Source organism: Vanessa atalanta, chromosome 4 (assembly GCF_905147765.1).
Source record: "Vanessa atalanta chromosome 4, ilVanAtal1.2, whole genome shotgun sequence".
NCBI lineage: Eukaryota > Metazoa > Arthropoda > Insecta > Lepidoptera > Nymphalidae > Vanessa > Vanessa atalanta.
Window position 1 is genome coordinate 2,062,561 of NC_061874.1, and position 19,404 is coordinate 2,081,964.

General features: G+C 30.1%; 1 protein-coding gene across 4 annotated transcripts in view; it reads left to right on the forward strand.

Annotated features, from left to right (window-relative positions):
* The window catches only part of LOC125077739 (CD151 antigen-like), a 107,324-nt gene that overhangs the window by 73,530 nt on the left and 14,390 nt on the right, over positions 1–19,404 (forward strand). The gene's annotated exons all lie outside the window — the stretch shown is intronic.

Genomic DNA, 19,404 nt, shown 5'->3' on the forward strand with positions numbered 1-19,404 from the left:
ACGGAATAGAAGAAGAGATCGCTATGTCTAAGGTAAGGTAATAAGGTCGCCAAAATTGCACGCGTCTTTCATTAAGCCTGGATCGATGTTGTATTTATTTATTTTCTTCGTGTGGTGTACAATAAAAGTATAAAAGTAAAGTTAAGCTGAGACAGGCAACTAGTTTATTATAAAGTTGAAAATAATGTACGTCTGAGCGCGCATCCAACAGAACAAAGTCAGTACTTGCTTCGTTCCCCGATTTTGAGTAAGGTTAACTTATTAAAGATCCGAACGGGAACGATAAATGGCAACCAATATTATACCATTTATAAATAATATATAATGTTATAATACACTATAAAATGTAATGAGCATGTTCGGTTAGTGTTCATTACAAAGCTTGGGAGTTTACATGTTTGAACGCACTAATCTTCAGAACTACTGATTTAATGCCTTTAGATAACCCGATTATATAGGTAGTTTTATATAACTTTAAGTATAAACTTCAATGAATCAAATAAATGTTTAACATTACTCGTATGTACTGCGAGGCAACAACAAATACATATACAAAAACGAGAAATGAACCCTAATAAAATTCGAACAAACTGTGACTCTTTTTAAAACATTTTACTAATTTAATAATATTTCATAATTAATAAGTTATTCTATTTATCCTAACAAAGAAATCGTTTTTAGACCTTTTCGAATGAACCTTCATAATAATTAGAGCAATAAACCCTTATATAGTTTATTGAACCATCACTGTTTAGAAAATATAAATTGTGAATTACTATAAAGATAGACACAGCTTCGACCGCCAATAAACTTCAATATTTTCCTCTAAGATTAGCCAAATGACCTCAATTAACCTAGATTCGAAGAAAAGTCTACAGATATACGACCTATAGTTATCTGCTTAATTATAGCACACAATACTATGTTACGTTTGCTATCCTTCAGAAAGTCAAACATTACTTAACTTTGTAACAATTTTTGTTTACAATATTATAAATTACATAAAACTTCCTTGTTCGCCTTTTGTTAAGACCTAGCTTTATATTTGTCCCGCTGTTAAATTATATGTTATAGTCTTTTATATATTTGAGTATAATATGTCTACTTAAATAAGATCAAAAAGGTTATCTTTAGCAGAGATCGATAAATCCAAACATTAACGCATTTGGTATTATTTAATAATAAACGATGTCTCTTACGATTATTATTAGTAATTTTTTTTATTGTTTTTTTCGTCGTTTATTTAAGTGCACAAATTAATCTGCCAACAGTCTGTTCATGTTATGTTTCATTTTACTTCAACGATGTCACGTCAAAGTGTATAAAACTCATTGAATGGAAATGTGAAGATTTATAGTTTAAGGACTTTCATATGTTTGCCTTCGAATGAATTTTTTTAACGTACTTACTCTTAATTTATTAAATAAATAAGTCATTGTTATGATTATTTAAGACATTTACGTTGATGCAATTTTTGTTTTTCGATCATAGTTAACCTTCACGTTAACGTTAAGACTTTTTTAAAGTATACAATACTGTAGTAGATTATTTTGACCTACATGTCTCGTAGGGTTCAGCCAACGTTTGTAATGTGAGCGCAAAAAATGTGCTTATTTACGACATCACTTTAGAAATCTCTAAAATTAACAGTGTTTCTCTACTATATTGAGCATGTATTATACACATAAACCTTTCTCTTGAATCAATTTTAAAGATCTAAGCATACACAGAGACAGACTGATAGCATGATTTATACATATTCAAATGCTAATCATCCTTCGTTACGTCACTAGTATTTGTCTGCTTCATATTATTACTATGTCTAAAGATAATAGCCAGCATATTTCGATAAAGAATATACATCAAGTATCGTTTAAAAATAAAAGACACGTTTTCACGTAATATCTTCGAAATGAGCTCATTTAGACAAGATTGAAATCAATATCTAAAAGATATACGAGCTGACAGCAACCACTGGAGAATTGCCCGCAGTAAATTGCCTCACCGGCACGTACTCTATAAAAATATTTTCAACTTAATGAAGATTTAGATCTGACTTTTCGTTTACTTTATTATTGTGGCTTAAGAAACTTATTTATTAAAGGAATTGCAAAAAAAGTCGCTTAGAGAAAAGAAAACTACATTTGCTTTAGAATAGTGGACAAGGTTTTTTTTTTATAAATAAGTATACTTTTGTTTTAACACAAATGTACGTACGTTACTGTAAATTAATTTATAACACTCATAAAGGATTATCGTTAAAACAAAGGATCATTATGTAGCTGCTTATTTTTTAAATCTCGAAGTTGGTATGGCTTTTAACATCGCATGGTAAATGTATTATAAATCTTTGCTGCCATTATATTTTAACCGTAATGGCGGGAGAAAAATGTAACTACTTGATTATTATACAGTACAGTTAGAAATTACAAGCCCTGTTTTTGAAATGTTCTTTTTTCACTTAGTTTTAATTGCCATAAACACTTCACATGGTACGATTTTTACTTGAACTAATATTCTTTTATTTAGTCATGCTTCATAAAACAAAAATCAACAGAAGACTTTTTCAAAAAAAAAGTTAAATTTGAAATAGTTTTCCAATAGAATCGCACGTTCCATTTAAAGATTCTAAATTCGTGCAAAGACTCTTAATATCAGTTTATTGAAGAAAATATGATCGTAAAGGGATTCGTTGGAAAAAGAATAGTATTTTTAAAAGATAATTATATCTCGAATTGTTCAACACATTGGAAACTTATAGAGACCAAATTATTTAACTAAAATGCAAAGCAAACAAATCGTACTAAATCGACGTTTATTATAGTCTTCATCTTAAGCAATCCAAGATTACTATAAATTCCAATAGGCAACGTGATCTATTATTAAATTTGGTGTATTTTAGTTTATATGCCACCTTTATCACTAACTTACTTAAAGAAAGATTAATCCTACTGATACACAACTGGTAAAACAGTTTACTTCTTGTAGAATGACCACTTCTTGATAAAAAAAACCTCTCGAGGAAGAGGTAAGGACCAAAGCGGGTGACTCGTTGGATGTTCATATAGCAAAATTTTATTCACCATGCTAGCATGAGATGAATTATTAACACAAGTACATTAAAAATTTTAAAAAATCTTACCCGAGCCAAAATCGTAATGTTCGGTTAATATAAACATGTTCTAAACGATAAGCCACCTCGGCTCATGAAAATATATAATTAATACTATTGTAGTGATTAAAAGGTATCATATAATATATGTGTTTAAACGTTTAAAGTAAAAACGAAAAAAATCACTGACAGTAGCTCACGACGTAATATTTTAATCAAAACTATACGCTTTGTAAATAAAAGTCACCAGAATATCTTTAAAAGATTTATAATAAAGTACCATTACTCTTTTCCTACGACGATAACAACGAGCTTGAAATATTAATTTCATGCTGCAACTTTTCTCATTGTTCGCGTTAACCTTGATGCCTGCTCTGTCACAGAAAATGCTGTAGGAAAAAACTCGAGTGATTCTTGCGTCACACTCTTGTTAGTTTTCGCCCCGTGACAGATCTCACTGCTAAAATATCACAGTCATTCTGCGACTATTTATAAGAAATAAAAGAGGACAAAAAAATTAAGCGACATAATTGAATGTCTTTACAGGAAAACAGCTGACAAATTGTTGCCAAAATAGTCAGTCATAAAGTAAATATTATTCAATACAAGATTATATAGATGATAAAAAAACGTGGAACAAATGTTTGTCAACTATCAGACAGTTCATAAATTTAATTGTATTTAACTGACATGACTTTGTATTTCAAATTTTGGAAATGAGTAACTACTGAGTTTCTTGAGAGTGAACCTGTGAAGTGAGTTCAAAAGAAGAAGAAATGGTTATTACGTTTAATAAATTTCTATAAAATTATTGAAAAGCTTACTTGAATAAAGTATTTTTATCTAAAAAACTATACCGTTAATTTACAAAAATTAAACGATTTATTCGTTTTTTAGCACGGGGCGTCAATGGTATATAGATCATGTGGTAATTACTTACGATTATGGTAATGTTAATCATCCCAAAAACTAACAATACTGTCATTCAAAATAATTAAGATGCTACGTCCAGCTACATCGATTACACTTATATTAATTTCGCCGTTGAAAACATAACACATTAAAATATATTTAAAAAAAATAGATTAGTAGGCGGTACCTACACAGAGGAGCTTGCACAAAGCCCTGTGGCCAAGTAAATCAATACCCATACTATTGTTACCCAACTTCAAAAAAAGGAGCTTATCAATTCGACATGTATGTATGTAATTCTAAATAAAATATATTTTTGTTTATTTTATATTCCAGTTTAGTCGAAAAAAAGTTATATCATATTCTCGTATTCATTTTTATATATTTTTTGAATATAACATTGATTGTGATATGAGATATTCTAAATAATATTATAAAGGCAAAAGTAAGTTTATTTGTTTGTTACGCTTTCAGGTCTAATCTATCCAACCAATCGTCATGAAATTGTGTACACGTTTTCAGGTGTACAGAAAAGAACGCTGGCTGATGCCCAAATGCGCGAGCGGAGCCGAGAGCTAGAGTTATCTATAACCCATACTAATATTAAAAATGCGAAAGTAATTCCAGAATGAACAGAATTCAATAAAGTTTTCTATGAAGCAACCTTGACCTCCGAGGAAGGACCCTAAAACGTAAGCGAAGCCGCTGGCGACAACAGTTAAGAAATAAATGTCTTTAAGCCTTTTCTTAATTTAGCTAATTCATGAGATTTAGTTGAAAAACTTTTCGTGTGATCCACTACAATATAGTAGTATCGTGGCTTGGAACATAATAAAATTAATATATACATTACTTACATATGTGTTATTTTAATAACATATAACTGTAAACCAATAAGTAATACAGAACGTGATATTATTGTAAATATTTAAAAAGAAACTCTTAATCAATGGGTGACTTACGATTGTTGTTATAAGTTGATAAAATAAAACATAACTTAACTTAACTAAAGGGAAGTGAATCATACCAGTCATATTAATATGACTAAGTCAAACTAAAATCTCCATACAATATAGAAGCAGAATAACCTAAGCAATGGGAATGAAACCAAGCGAGGTCAATCTGGAGATTGGAAGTTAAGAAGTTAACGGCGTTATACTCCCATGCCTCGGAAAGGACATTAGCCTTGGTTTTATACTCTGAACTCTATCTTTCTCATTATTGCCGGCCCATCGGATTATGAGTGTTAAAGAATAGAGATACTTTACCTCCTGAGATATAATAATTTAGTGATTGATCAAATTATTTATATATACATATATTCAAATCGTTATTAATTTTATTTTTATTCAGTTAATTAAATATATTATTTCAATATAAAGCTTAGTCAATATTCACGGATGAAATGCACAAATGTTAGTATTTTTTACGTAATAAAAAATCGTTAAACTATTTAATACTATTAAGAACATTTACCAACTTAACATTTACTATGTTACTTATACGAGGATAATCACGACGTCCCGGTTATGGTTCTCTTCGGAAAACATGTAAATCCGCATGCTTTACATCCGGACTTTTTCCGGTCGTATCGGATTACCGGCCCATCGGACAATGAGTAATGGAAAAGAGTGTCCAAGTATATATATCACCAGACGCACACTGTTGTATATGCTGTAAGCTGGCAAAAAAGAAATCCTTGACCGAAACTCTGGAGGACATATATACAAACTTTTTAAGGTTAACAATCTTGTTTACAAAAATTACTACAATACTAAAAAAACATAGGTTTAAAGCGATATTTTACTCTGACAAATGATATACAATACATAATTGATTATTGCATTGAAACGCGCAACTCATCAATATCTATCAAAATAAATAAAAGAAAATCGTCCGACAAACAAAGAAAAGGTGAACTGATTTGTCTTTGCCTATTTTATTAATGTAAATGGCAAAACCTGGCTGCACACGGATGCAATTTATTAATAATGAAAATGATATTTATATATAATTTATACCCTTTAGCACTCAGGAAATAATATGAATCTTTCTAAATTAAATGTATTTTATTCAAGGAAACGTATTAAAAAGTATTTCGTTTTATGAATAATAAGATTTATTTATTAATTTAATCTACCAGTGAAAACTATTTTTGAAATTGGATCATAGCTTTTGCAGACGACTCCCTACAAAAAATCAAAAAAAAATTACGTCTCTAAAATTAGTACAGAAAACGTAAGGGCGCCTATCTTATATCTCGATACTTTAGTAATTGGAATACAAAGGATAATTTCTCTAACATTTGCACATACAATAACAAGTGTCAATAAAAGTCTGCTTCTATCATTTGACTTGCGAATGTGTTGCGATTACATTAACATACGAATATGGGTAAGACCACAATAAGAATTCTTGATAAAAAAATGCTATTCGCGCTAAGTGTACCATAAATTAACTTGTAAATTGCACGACGTGAAAATATGTACAATGTATAAATAATCAATCAAATGTTATACGTGTTATTATGTTGAATAATGTCATTATGTCAACCGTACTCGCAAAGATTTCTTTAAACCAATACCACCACAACAACAAACGATGTTTAAGCACATAAGATACACTTAATATAGTTTAAAAATTATTAGAATTTAAAAGTTCTTGTCACCTGTGCGAAGTCGAAATGAGAAGCTAGTAACTTATATAACCATCAATCGAGTAACCCTAGCCTATTTATTTAGCACCACGTGTTTTAAAACATTAATAATTCAAATTTTAGTAAATATTTTTCACAATAAGTATGAGTAGACTGATAACGGCGCTTCGGCGTTGGATTGGTTATTGTAGCGATAACAGCTTATAGCAATTAAACATAACAAAAACCTCCTTAATGATCTTACAACACGCTTGGTCTCAAATGTAAAAAAAATGTAAAAAGTAAGATAAGAGATATTTTCTGAATCGCGCTAACGTTTGGTTCAACGCAATTTGTAATATACATAATTGCGTACTTAAATAGTTCAGTTTAATTTAAAAAAAATACTTAGTGTTAATAAATTTCAAATAGAAATGGTTTTCGGTTCATGACAGACACAAGCGGATAAGATATCTTTCTTTTCTCGGACTCTTTTCTCTTCAACCAGAAACAAAACGACTCATGTAATCTACTTATGCAACGTGTAATAAATATTACGTTCGTTATTTAACAATTTAAACAACTAAACTCTGTGTTAGAATATCATTAGTTGATGAACATTATACAGCAGCCGAGCCACATTTCCAAAGTTGCTTGTTTTCAGTCGATCCCTTCATTTTGAGGGCTTTGTAGTCAACTCGCAAGGGTTCACCCCATAAGATTTTATCGTGACCATCTGAGAAATCCCTTTAACTCTAGAATGTATAAATAAAAATGTAATAATAACATACACATAAGTATAAATATTGACAGACACTGATTACCTAAGTAGGTATTAGTTATATGCAACTGACAGTTCAATTTTTACCACAGAGTCAATCCAAGATGGATGCCCTTTTCTTTTAATTCTTCTGACGGGTGACGTCATTCTCTTGACCACGTCAATCAGTTTTCGTTCAACAATAGTATTACAATTTATGATTAACTCTTAGCAATAAATTTAAAAAAAATATGTTGTTTTTGCCGAAATATTTTACTATTTAATTTTTAATTTTAATGCAAAATTCAAACACGATAGTTTTGTTAACTCGTTCCCATTCATATTCCTTTCTCTTTAATTGTCTCACAACATAAAGTGTTACTCACTAACTCACTAAATCGTAAATATGAAAAAAAAAATTAGCTATAACATAAAACAATACAATTGTTAAATACTGTGCCAAAATAAATATATATGTCCATAAAATAATGATTTATATACATTTTATGTACATAAGCGTTAACAACAAAGAATTCTTAGACTACACGTTCACAGCTATAATTATTGTATTATTTGTATAGAACTCACAAAGGAGTTTTATCAAAAATAATAAAACCAATTCCTTTTTTGAAAATTCCGTGAAAACGGGAACCCTTTTGATCCTATAGAAACAAGCTCTACTTGTGGTATTCAAAGCAATATTATTTTTCGGACGTGTTCGTATGTGACGATTGAGTGACCCAGTATAATTAACGGTACAAGAACATAACATCTTTGATCTTTCGCTTGACAGAGCACTAGAATTGTTAAAGGCTTGTGTGACGCTAGAGGCATATAGCCCCTAGCATTACTAAAATATCTACAAAGATAGCACTTTTAAAGGTGATAACTTTTCTTTTCTTACCATAAGAAATCATTTAACCTCTTACAGATTTTCATGAAATTCAGATGAATTTCATGAATGCGCAAATAACAGTAAAGTAATTTATAATATATTTTTTAATTTGTAAGGAGCTGTATAATATGTGACCTATTTATAGTTCATCATAGTTATTTAAAAAAAAACAGCATACCACAACGAGAAAAAGATAATACATTTATTACTTAAAGAATACCTATACACAGAAAAGAAATAAAAAAAAAATATCTATGCAAGCACGATATACAAACTATATAAAAAACGATATCTAAAAATTATCCAGTGGCATTATACCAAAGACACTGGCACTATTGTTTTAATATTATAATTATTATTTTATAAAATCTTTAATAAGATGAACTCCTAAAGATAATAAGTGATATCGAATCGAATTGAAACAAACAAATAGTCAAAGACAAAAGGACATAACACGTAAAATGACAAACGAGAGATAAAGTACATTCCAAGATCTTCAATACATTCAAAGACACCGTTTCCAGATTTTCTCTTCGAAAGTAGTGAAAATGCAACTGTATTCTGTGAGATTTATCTTCAAAAATTTGCAACTTTACAAATGATCAGAATATAAATGACCGTTTGAGCATTTCTTGCATTATGCATTGAATTCGTTTTCGTTTTACATTATTTGATAAAACTGAAAAGAGTGGGTGTTTCGCGAGAGAAATGGGGATCGATGGGTTTGTATATATAACACTTCTAGTATCAGAACACTTAAGGTCATATTACTTAATACAGGATATCAATGACAAAAAGTGTGAATTTAATATTTGGTGATTTCTAGGCAGGATATATATAAATTTAATATAATTTATTGACATACTCTGTAATTAAAATTGTGGAAAAGAGTAACTACTGAGTTTTTTGTCGGTTCTTCTCGATAGAATCTACTTTCCAAGCCGGTGGTAGCTTTAAGTGGTAGATTCAATAGTGCTTTTATGAGTCTACTTGAATAAAGGACATTTTGATTTTGATTTTAGAAATACATCTTTATACATTGCAAGTATATAGTATTAGTAGAGCAGTTAAAGTATTCCGTAGCTACTTTTGTTTTATTTGCATTGTAATTGATGAACATGACAATTATTTTTTGAGCAAATCGCTTACAAACGATTAGCTGATGGAGTTCTCGATTTATGGCAATCCGTCATACGCACTTTATTAACTAACTTTAAATTTCACTTACTTTGATATAAATATTACCACGTGATTACTATCTATACGATTTAAATATGACTTATATCAATAGTGGTCGCTGGGAAATGAAACGGAAAATTTGGATTAAAAAGGAATACTTTGATTTATATACAATAATAAATTTATATGCTAGATTTATATAATATCCATAGTGTATGAAGACAATAAATAAAACGCAATATTTATAAGGTAAAACATACGATCTTAGAATAAATACGTAGTGATGTAATACGTTGTAAATACCTAGTTTCAGCTATCTACATATTTAGATATTTACAAGACAAATGACATAAAACAATTTCACGTTCCTAAACGTACTTAGTACGCATTTCATCAACATTTTGACTTTATACAATGAATGCGACAACATAAAATGACATAAATTCTGCTCTCGTGCGTTCATTTCTCTTTACCAAATAATAAAAGACGTATACGTGTGATCTAGAGTTAAGGTAAACTACATTTTAGGTTTTAATTCTAGGCTATTCTCAACAGAGAACAAGCTGGACATATTATAATGCTTGTATATGTGCGTAATTAGAGATGCGACCTATCTATCCAATGGTACGAAAATTCGTCAGAACAGAGAACCAATGGCTGTACATGCTTGGAAGTATGAGAGTTAAGACTGCAAGCAAACTGCCGTACCTACTTCAGTATACTACTTAGAATTATTTGTCAAAAAAAAACCAAATACTTTTTACTTCTGCGACCAATAGCTTGAACCCAATACGTCAAGATCTGAAGCCGTATAAAATAGCCACTTATCTAATGAGACAAAAACTCGATAATATAATACAGATCAAATATTGTTATTATAAAGGACAAAACATGTACGTACAGAACCCTTTAGAGAGTTGTAACGTAAATCTGGTTTAGGACGATATTCGAGTATCATGGACCGTGAAATAGCGGATGTCTCCACGTGACCCGACCCTCGCTACACTACACGTCACTTTAACATAAATATTATGTTCTATAAATAGTAATCCTGTCGGAATGAAACATAAAAAAAAATTAAAAAACTTCATCATGGGTTTACGTGTATAATTTTCTTGTACATCCTTCAACTTAAGGTCAAATAGATAATTTGACGTACAGTAAAATTTATCCTAATCATCATAATCGATAAATATCATTGAAGTCTTGGCACCGACCTCAGACAATTTTGTATTACATAGAAAAATACGTTTGAATTTTATTTATATTTTTAATGAACTTTCTTTACTATTTTAGAATAAAATGTAATCTATTCATTAGACAGATTGATTAAATATCATGTTTTATTTTATATCACTCGTACCTTAAATAATAAATAATTCATTACTAGAAATCTTATTAATAACCATTCAATTTAATGGTCTAAGGGTTTAAGATTCTTGACGGTTTAGTATAATTAAATATTCTTCGAGAAAATGTTAAGGGTAAGGCCTTGATATTCAAAATTCATTCTGTATTAAAATTTCTAAATGATATCTAAAAAGGCACTCTGAATCTCTCAAATTAATATTGGTTCGTAATCGTATTCAACGCCACGCAAAGTGATTACACGGGAATACTCTTAACCCGTGTTATGGTCGGGGATTTATGCATATATGTGTGTAAGGAATCATTGTGTGAGTAATCAATAAATGTAGCTAAACTGATCCTGGCCCACTGGCCTGTTTCACTAAACAGGAGGTGTCTAGGAATCCTGGAATATGTCATCTGTATGTCTCACTCGGAGGGGCTGTAAGCAAAGTCGACTTATTAAAAAAGAATAAATGTCGTATTAAAACAATTGTTCTATGTGGAATGAGTTCTAACCCTTCTGTTTTAAAGAAAACATTTACGAGTAGTGACTTGATTTGACGTCAATATGCCGCAGAATTGACTGAACTTACTATTCAGTACGTTCGGTTAATACTCATTATATTTTAAGTTAAGTTTTATTGGACTTTTAGTCATATATAGCTCTTTATACGAGCTGATCTCGGTCGATACCACCCACTCGTCATTCACCTCTAAATAGTAATGTTGTTCTGGTCTATGTTTCTAGTTTAAAGGTGAGTCCATATCCAGTGTAATAAATGAACACAAGTTCTTAGATCCCAAGCTTGTTGGTGCATTGGCAATATAAGGAATAGTACATTATTATTACAGCACAGTCCGCCTAAAATTTTAATTCCAATTTCACATGAAAAATCATTAACTCTTGTCGGGCAACTCGGGCTAAGATAGAATGAAGTTGTTTTCAATTTTTTGAATTTCCTTATTGATCTAGGAACAAAAAGATTTATTAGCCGTGTACGTGTAGTCACAACCAAATTGACAAAACATTGTGCTGTAAAATCAATTACTAATACAAACTCAATTTCATTGCGATAAAATGAATAAATACATTATTTGAGCGTCTGATATCTAAATAATTAATACCAACAACTAATTAAGACCAGAGCATTATTTGTGAAAAATATTTCCTGAAAATCTCGAAAATTTAAAATAAAAATGGGTGGTCCACAAATTTGTCACAAAATTGATTCGAAACTGGATAACGAATAAACAAATAAGACGAATCATAATAATAAAAAATATATTTAAAGAGGCTTTTCTGTGCACCTGGTCTATACGAGTACTTCAGACGATCGAAGTACTTCGGCTTATGTAACTCAAAGAATGAGCTTAAAGCGATATAAAGAGACTATAGCGCTTCGTTTAAGTTACAACGCCACAGGATAGTTTATAACACGATGTATTATTTTTACAATTTATTTATTACTGTAAGCTACCTCGCTACTTCCCTTGGGAATACTTTGGTGTTAGTGTGTTGGTTGCCAACAACTAAATCGGCGATTAACACGCCTCCGTACTTGATGAATATATGCTCTTACCGAAAAAAAACTATGGCATTCCTCTTATTAACCACCAAATTGTCAAACAACCCTTAGTTTTCTTAAGTCACATGAATTGTAAACGACTCCGGCAATGAGCAACCGAAAGATTCCGATTCCGATTCCTGGATGTACAATTGTACACCCATAAAATTTCCAAACAGAAAGACATAACAGGCACTATTACTAAAGCATATAATGCTACAAAAGCTGTCGGTAAAGCAGCAACCTCATACGATTGTTCCTATAAATCAGGATTGTATACTTTTAAAAGGAACGCGTGTGTACAAAATATTCTCCAAAGATCACAGATATTTATATTATAATCACACGGAAGATGTTATTTTGTAAGTATTTAATAAATACTTATTTAAATAATATACGAATATAACGCAGCCGAGAAAGCCCAGTGGTTAAAAAGTGTGCATCTTAATCAATGATTGCAAGTTCAAACCCAGACAAGCACTACTGAATTTTCATGTGAACACATCGCGAGGAAACCTGCATGTGTCTAATTTCAATTAAATTATGTGACATGTGCAGCCACCAACTCGCAATGGAGCAGCGTGGTAGAATAAGCTCTAAAACATACTCCTCAAAGGAAGAAGAGGCCTTAACCTAGCAGTGGGCCATTAGTCAAGATATCAAAGAAAGGAAAACTCAAATCACGAACGCAAAGATCTGGAGACAGAAATCTCAATATAATACTAATCATTAGAAATAGACAACAACTAACGTAGAACCATACAAGTGTAATGTAATAATGGAAGACTGCTCACTTGTGATCTCCCATTAATTTCATCGTAATTCACTTAGATCAGCAGCTCGGATTCCTCAGCTTAATTGTCTCAACGCAATTAGAAGGGATTATAGATATCGATTACATCCAGCCGTAAAACAGCTTCGAGTTGATATATAACGGTATTTGCTGAAATTAATGATTACACTCACCGAAATGACCCAATTGCTAAATAAACGTGAATCTTGAAAGCAAAGGGCACACACCGCTGAGCTTTTTTGTGGTAATTTGTATTGAAAAATTCGGCTCGTCGGTGGAAACCTTCGTGAGGAAATCTACATGTATCGGATGAAAATCTTTCACATATGTATCCACCAATCCTACACATTGGAGCAGCGTAGTTGCTTTATACCTTCTCCTCAACAGAAGAGAAGCCTTAGCCCAGCAATGAGAAATTTTACATACTGTGTCTACTTTATGAATCTAATAAACAGTACAATAAGTATAGTAATGAAACAGTCTCAAAAAGGAAGGAGAAGGAGAAGGTTTGGAGTTGATCAAAACACGTTCTTCTACACGTAATTCTAATAGATGATGAATACCTTAACCTCCGAGCACGACATTATCATAAATACAAATTAAATACTATAAAAGTCAAACGTTGAACCGATAAGAATTCGTAAACTTCGATTAAGTTCCACGTTTTCGGTAAACTGAATCATCTAATCTATATTATTTATATTAAAAGATATGATAAATATATAATATATATAAAGGATATATATTCGTCTGTTCTATACTGAAAAATTTATGACGAACTGGATCTCATGCTAACGAAAAGTGCTAAGTGATTATTTTAAGTATATACCTGACTAATGGAATCTCTTTTTATCAATATTTTCAATTCTATATTCTTTAAAAATATAAAAAACAGACAAGTAAAAAATTATAATAACCAATTTCTAATTCTCTTTTTACTTTTTCATAAAACGTTTTTGTTTTTAAAAATGTTGTGTCATTAATTGAAAAAAACACAGAAAATAATTCATTGCGGTATATTTTAAATGCAAACTAAATAAACAGGTTTGTAATAAACATAGAAAAAAGTGACTGTATCAATTCTCTGTTTTATATCTCAGTATACTATTTAACCTGCAAGTAAAAATACGTTTTAATATCTGCGGTTTCACCACTCCAACCTTTATATCTGGTCGAGACTCGAGAGCGTAGGCTGCTCTTGACAGGCAGCGCGACTTTTGCTTTCCAGAACATTTACATACTTAACATTATAAATGAAATCCTTAATACGACACTTTTCAGCGACATAATTAGATTCAACCATTAAGTAGATTAAGAGCATTTAGCAATGCAGTTGAGTCTTCAAGTAACACAATCACTTATAGGCCTCACAAAAAAAAAACATTCCGAAAGACGCGCGTCAAGTGTCTGTCAAATACTTTTTTATATGTTTTTAAAGCGATCCCAAGTATATAAGTACTCTAGAATTTTGATAGTAAAAAAAAAAATATCGACTTACACGGAGTTTTTTTTAAAGGCGATTGTGATTCAGTCGGCCTATTTTGTAAGAAAAAAACCCTTGAAACTCACCGTGGAATACGAATGTGAAATGTCAGGATCTAATATGACATTGACTATGATAATTACATTTTCAATTAATAAGTAAGGCGGTTGTCGAACGAAGTGAATACTAACAGAATCGCAATGCTGATTTTAATGTGAAATATATAAAACATAGGTACTTAACAAATTGTATCTAATTCACTACAAATGAATTTTGTTTTTTAAATAAGCTACAAATAAATATAACAATTTTATATATTTGGAAAATTATTCTTTAATTTTTGTGAATGCTCATGTAATTTCTGGATATATATTTGTAAATTGCAGTATCACGATCGTACAAAAACACGTAAATAATATCAGTTTACGTCTGATAATTTTTACGGGTATTATCAGTATATGTCGCAGCCAACTGTTTAAATAAGCCATTCGATGAAACGCTTAGCCACTTTACTAAGCAGCGCCGTACAACCAGCGACTTGAATGACCTCTAACAATACATCTTTCGTTCATTGAATATCTCCTGAAAATAAGGTTGTTTATAAATAATAATTACAAAAATCGGTGGCTTTCGGTGGTGAAAAAACGCTCGAAGTGTAATTCCGACAAAACCATAGAGTTAGAGAATTAACATAGTCGAGTTTTTTTGCCAAACTCAAAAATAAACATGGATTAACTACAACTCTACAAAATCACATTAAACAAATACATTTACAAAAAATTATAATCGTAAAGAACAAAGTTTGCAATTATTATAATGTATTTTAATTGTTATATTCGTGACTTGGCATACTAATTCGCTAATTAGTTATTAATTTAAAACAGGCAGTGCAAAAATAACACAGTTTCCTTATGATAAGATTAATTATATCGCATGAAATATTTAACTGACGTCTCTTTGATATTAATAAAGAGCTTAATGAAAAAGCATATATGAACTTAATTAATTTTTTTTTTTTATATTGGATATAATACTAATCTTTTTAGTCATGTTCTTTTCGAGTTAGTAAATAAGAATATTTGTATTATATTATATGGAAATCATTCTATCGATTACAATGAATATTAGTACATGTGTATTTTTTTTCTGAAAAGGTTCAGATACCATTTGATACATAGTGCTGACATTACTTCCATACCGTTAAACCGATCGCCATTTTGATTGATATACATAAAGGCACACATACACGGAACGAACGGCTACCAAGATTTTCTTTTGAAGTATAAAATTAACCACAGTATAAGATTACAAAGCTATTATTTATAAATTAAAAAATAAGGGATTTTTCGCTTAAGATCTTCGTATTAAAAAAAACACTTAAACCTTATTTAATGCACATATCATTTCTGAACTAATCTGTATTCTGAGGTCGAGTACGTATTGATCTTTAGAAGTGCTAGGGAATATTCACAGACTACTTACGATGTATTGAATTATTCATTACAGAATATTTATACTCTAAAAAGAACTGTAGTAAGATTGAAAACATGACAACAAAATTGAATTAGTTTAACAGAAGAGAGTCTAGCGAGATTTAAAGTGTAACAACGACAAAAAAATTAAGAAAACGTACCGTATGATTTTTGGAAAATATCAACTACCGAATGTCAACAGGAATAGCCTATTCAAATAAAGTGTATTTTTAATTTAAGTAAGAAGTTTTAACTGTAAAAATAGTTAAATATTAAATAGCAACTATGTAGGCTATTTTTTTTTTGCTGTATACCATTAATAATTACAGTCGTATTCGTATTGTAAAAATAAGAGTGTGTGTGTGTGTGTGTGTTTGTGTGTGTGTGTACATGCTTATGTTAACTCATTGTACTGTCTACCTAACTTCACTACAAAACATTCGAATATTCATACTGAAATATTTCACTGAAAGTTTATAGCTCGTCAGAAGTATAATAAAAAGTCGTTTGCTGAAAAAGTTAGTCGCGTATAACGACATCGCAACACGATACTTAGACTAATTAACGCCCATGGGATTTATTTATAGCATTCAACACGATTACTATACCGAAAATAAATTATATTTATGTTATATAAATATTAAAAAAAAAAACATAAGCCCCTTCTTATTTCCTCCACTGTTGACATAAAGTCTGATTAAAATTTTCGCTTAAAGATCAGTATTACGATCAGTATTAAATCAGTATTACGATGCAACAGGGAAATGTTATTTAAGTAATCACTGTATATTCTTCTTATTAATATGAAATAGCAAATATTAAAATATGTATAAGTCACAGGAAGACGCTAGGAATAATTTTTATATACAAATAATTAAAAGTATTGCGATACAAAAACTGGTTAGTAGGATGCAAAGCGTCACATCCTACAAATAATTCGTATTCTCCTCAAAACAATCTCTCATATATACATTATACCCGGTTTTATCGCAGTATAATTTTACAAAATAGTCGGTGACAAACTAACAATTTAAGTATTTATTACCGCAAAAACGTATGCTATAAATATAAAGTTGAACGTCAGACCAACCCTCGCCCTGATGACTCAGAATATAGGCTTACCATTCAAACTGATGTCATATGCTAATTAATTACAGTCATTAGTTCACTTTGTTAGTTAAAACTTATTTTTACCTTGACCCAATAATACCGCTTCGGTTACTTACTTTGAAATTGACGTTACTAGAATATTAAAACAAATATAGTAGGTATATGAAAACTTTAAATAAAAACAAATTATAGTAATATTCCTCAACACAAGATTATATTTAAATATGATAAAAAGAGTAGAGTATTGGTAGATTTTAATAGAATTCATTTATATTTCGGTAAAAAGTAACGACTGGGTTTCTGTCCGCTAATACTTAGAAGTAAAATCATTCCGAACATAACACAGTAGCTATATATTTAATATGACCCTTTAAAATGACGATTCAAAAGTGTTCGTAAAAGCCTACTTAACTAAAATATATTTAGATTTGGAATTAAGTATTTCGACAAATTAATAAACGACCGACTAGATATTGAATTTTATTACTTATGCTATTCTTTTTTATAGCAATATTTGCTTCTAAGAGTAACGGAATCAAAAAGGCGTAAAAGCTTCCATATAAAACATTTCACGAATCTTATTTACAAATATAAGAACATACCTGTATTATTTAGATAGGTAACGTGATTTCGCGCTTTAAGCCGAGATAAAACAAGACGTCGCATAATGTGTTGCGGATAAATATATACATATATATATTTAGAACATTACGGAATGCTCGTAAAGTAACAGACCATTACCTTTAAAGCTTAACCTAGCGGGAAACTCGAGCAGTTTAGGATTTCCAACGCCATTCCTCTTTCAAGACGGCGATAGTTCTCAATTCGTACTACATTGTGCATTTAAAACGTATACGGACTCCTTTAATAGCTTCACGGATAGTAGCACGATTTCACCTTAGATTTTGAAATAGAGAAGGTTAAAAGTTCATTGTAAATACTTTGTATTATACAAGCATATTATTGTAATTTTATTATTAATAAAGAAATTGAGTCTTGCCAGAAAGATACATGAAAATATGACAACGGTATAATTCTTTATTTTATAACGTTTATTAATTAATTAGTTTATAGACTTAATTAATATTAAGAAAGAATGCTTTCTTCTTCTTGCTCTTTCTTGCAAGTTATATGAATCAGATATAATTAGTTACTTAGTTAATTCTAACTTGGCCTATTAAAAATGTAAAGCTCATGTCAAAAAACATTGATACATATGCATATTACTCAATAAAAGATATTATATTAATGATAAAAAATTTACATGGACGTATTATTAGATTTCTTGGCAATGTATATAAAAATATAATTGAACTTTACTGACATACTCTGAAATTAAAATGGTGGAAAAGAGTAACTACAGAGTTATGCCAGTTGTTCTCAGTAGAATCTACTTTCTGAACCTGTGGTAACTTTATGAGCCTACTTGCATAAAGAATATTTTGATTTTAATTTTGGTGATGAGGCTCAATTTTATTGTGTAATTAACATCAGAATTTGTCAACGACTAATAGATTCAAAAGGTACTTTTACTGGCAATATCAACAATTCATTGTTACAATTTAAACACAATGATATCTAGAATTTAGACTTTAAAAATTTATTTATTTATTCATTTAGAAAGTTATTTAGTTAACAATTTTTCATTAACAGAAAATAAACTTATGAGAAGACTAGCATCGTGTCATATAGGCTATCCCATAGAAAATATTATTCAGAATCCCATAACCCACTACAACCACAGAAAACTAATAGAACCCTAAATATCGACTTTATATTTATAACTTTCAAAAATTATGAACTTTCTACTAACTTACTACGAACTATAAGCCAAAATAACGAATACTATATTTCTAACATCAGAAAATTTTTCACAGGCGTTCCATTAGGAACAAATTTATATTTATATTTCCAATAACGAGGCCTTTATTTGATACCCGTTCCGGCTTCACACGGGAGGATAAGGGTCTACATAAAACGTTTATATTAAAGGACAAACATACAAAGAAAAGATTTTTGGCACAAGTACGCAGAACATACAAACGGATGATTGATTTAGAAACTCAAAGCGGACAAATATTCATTTTTATTTATATAAAATAAAATCATCATAAAAGTCTCTTTAAATTTTCTCATAT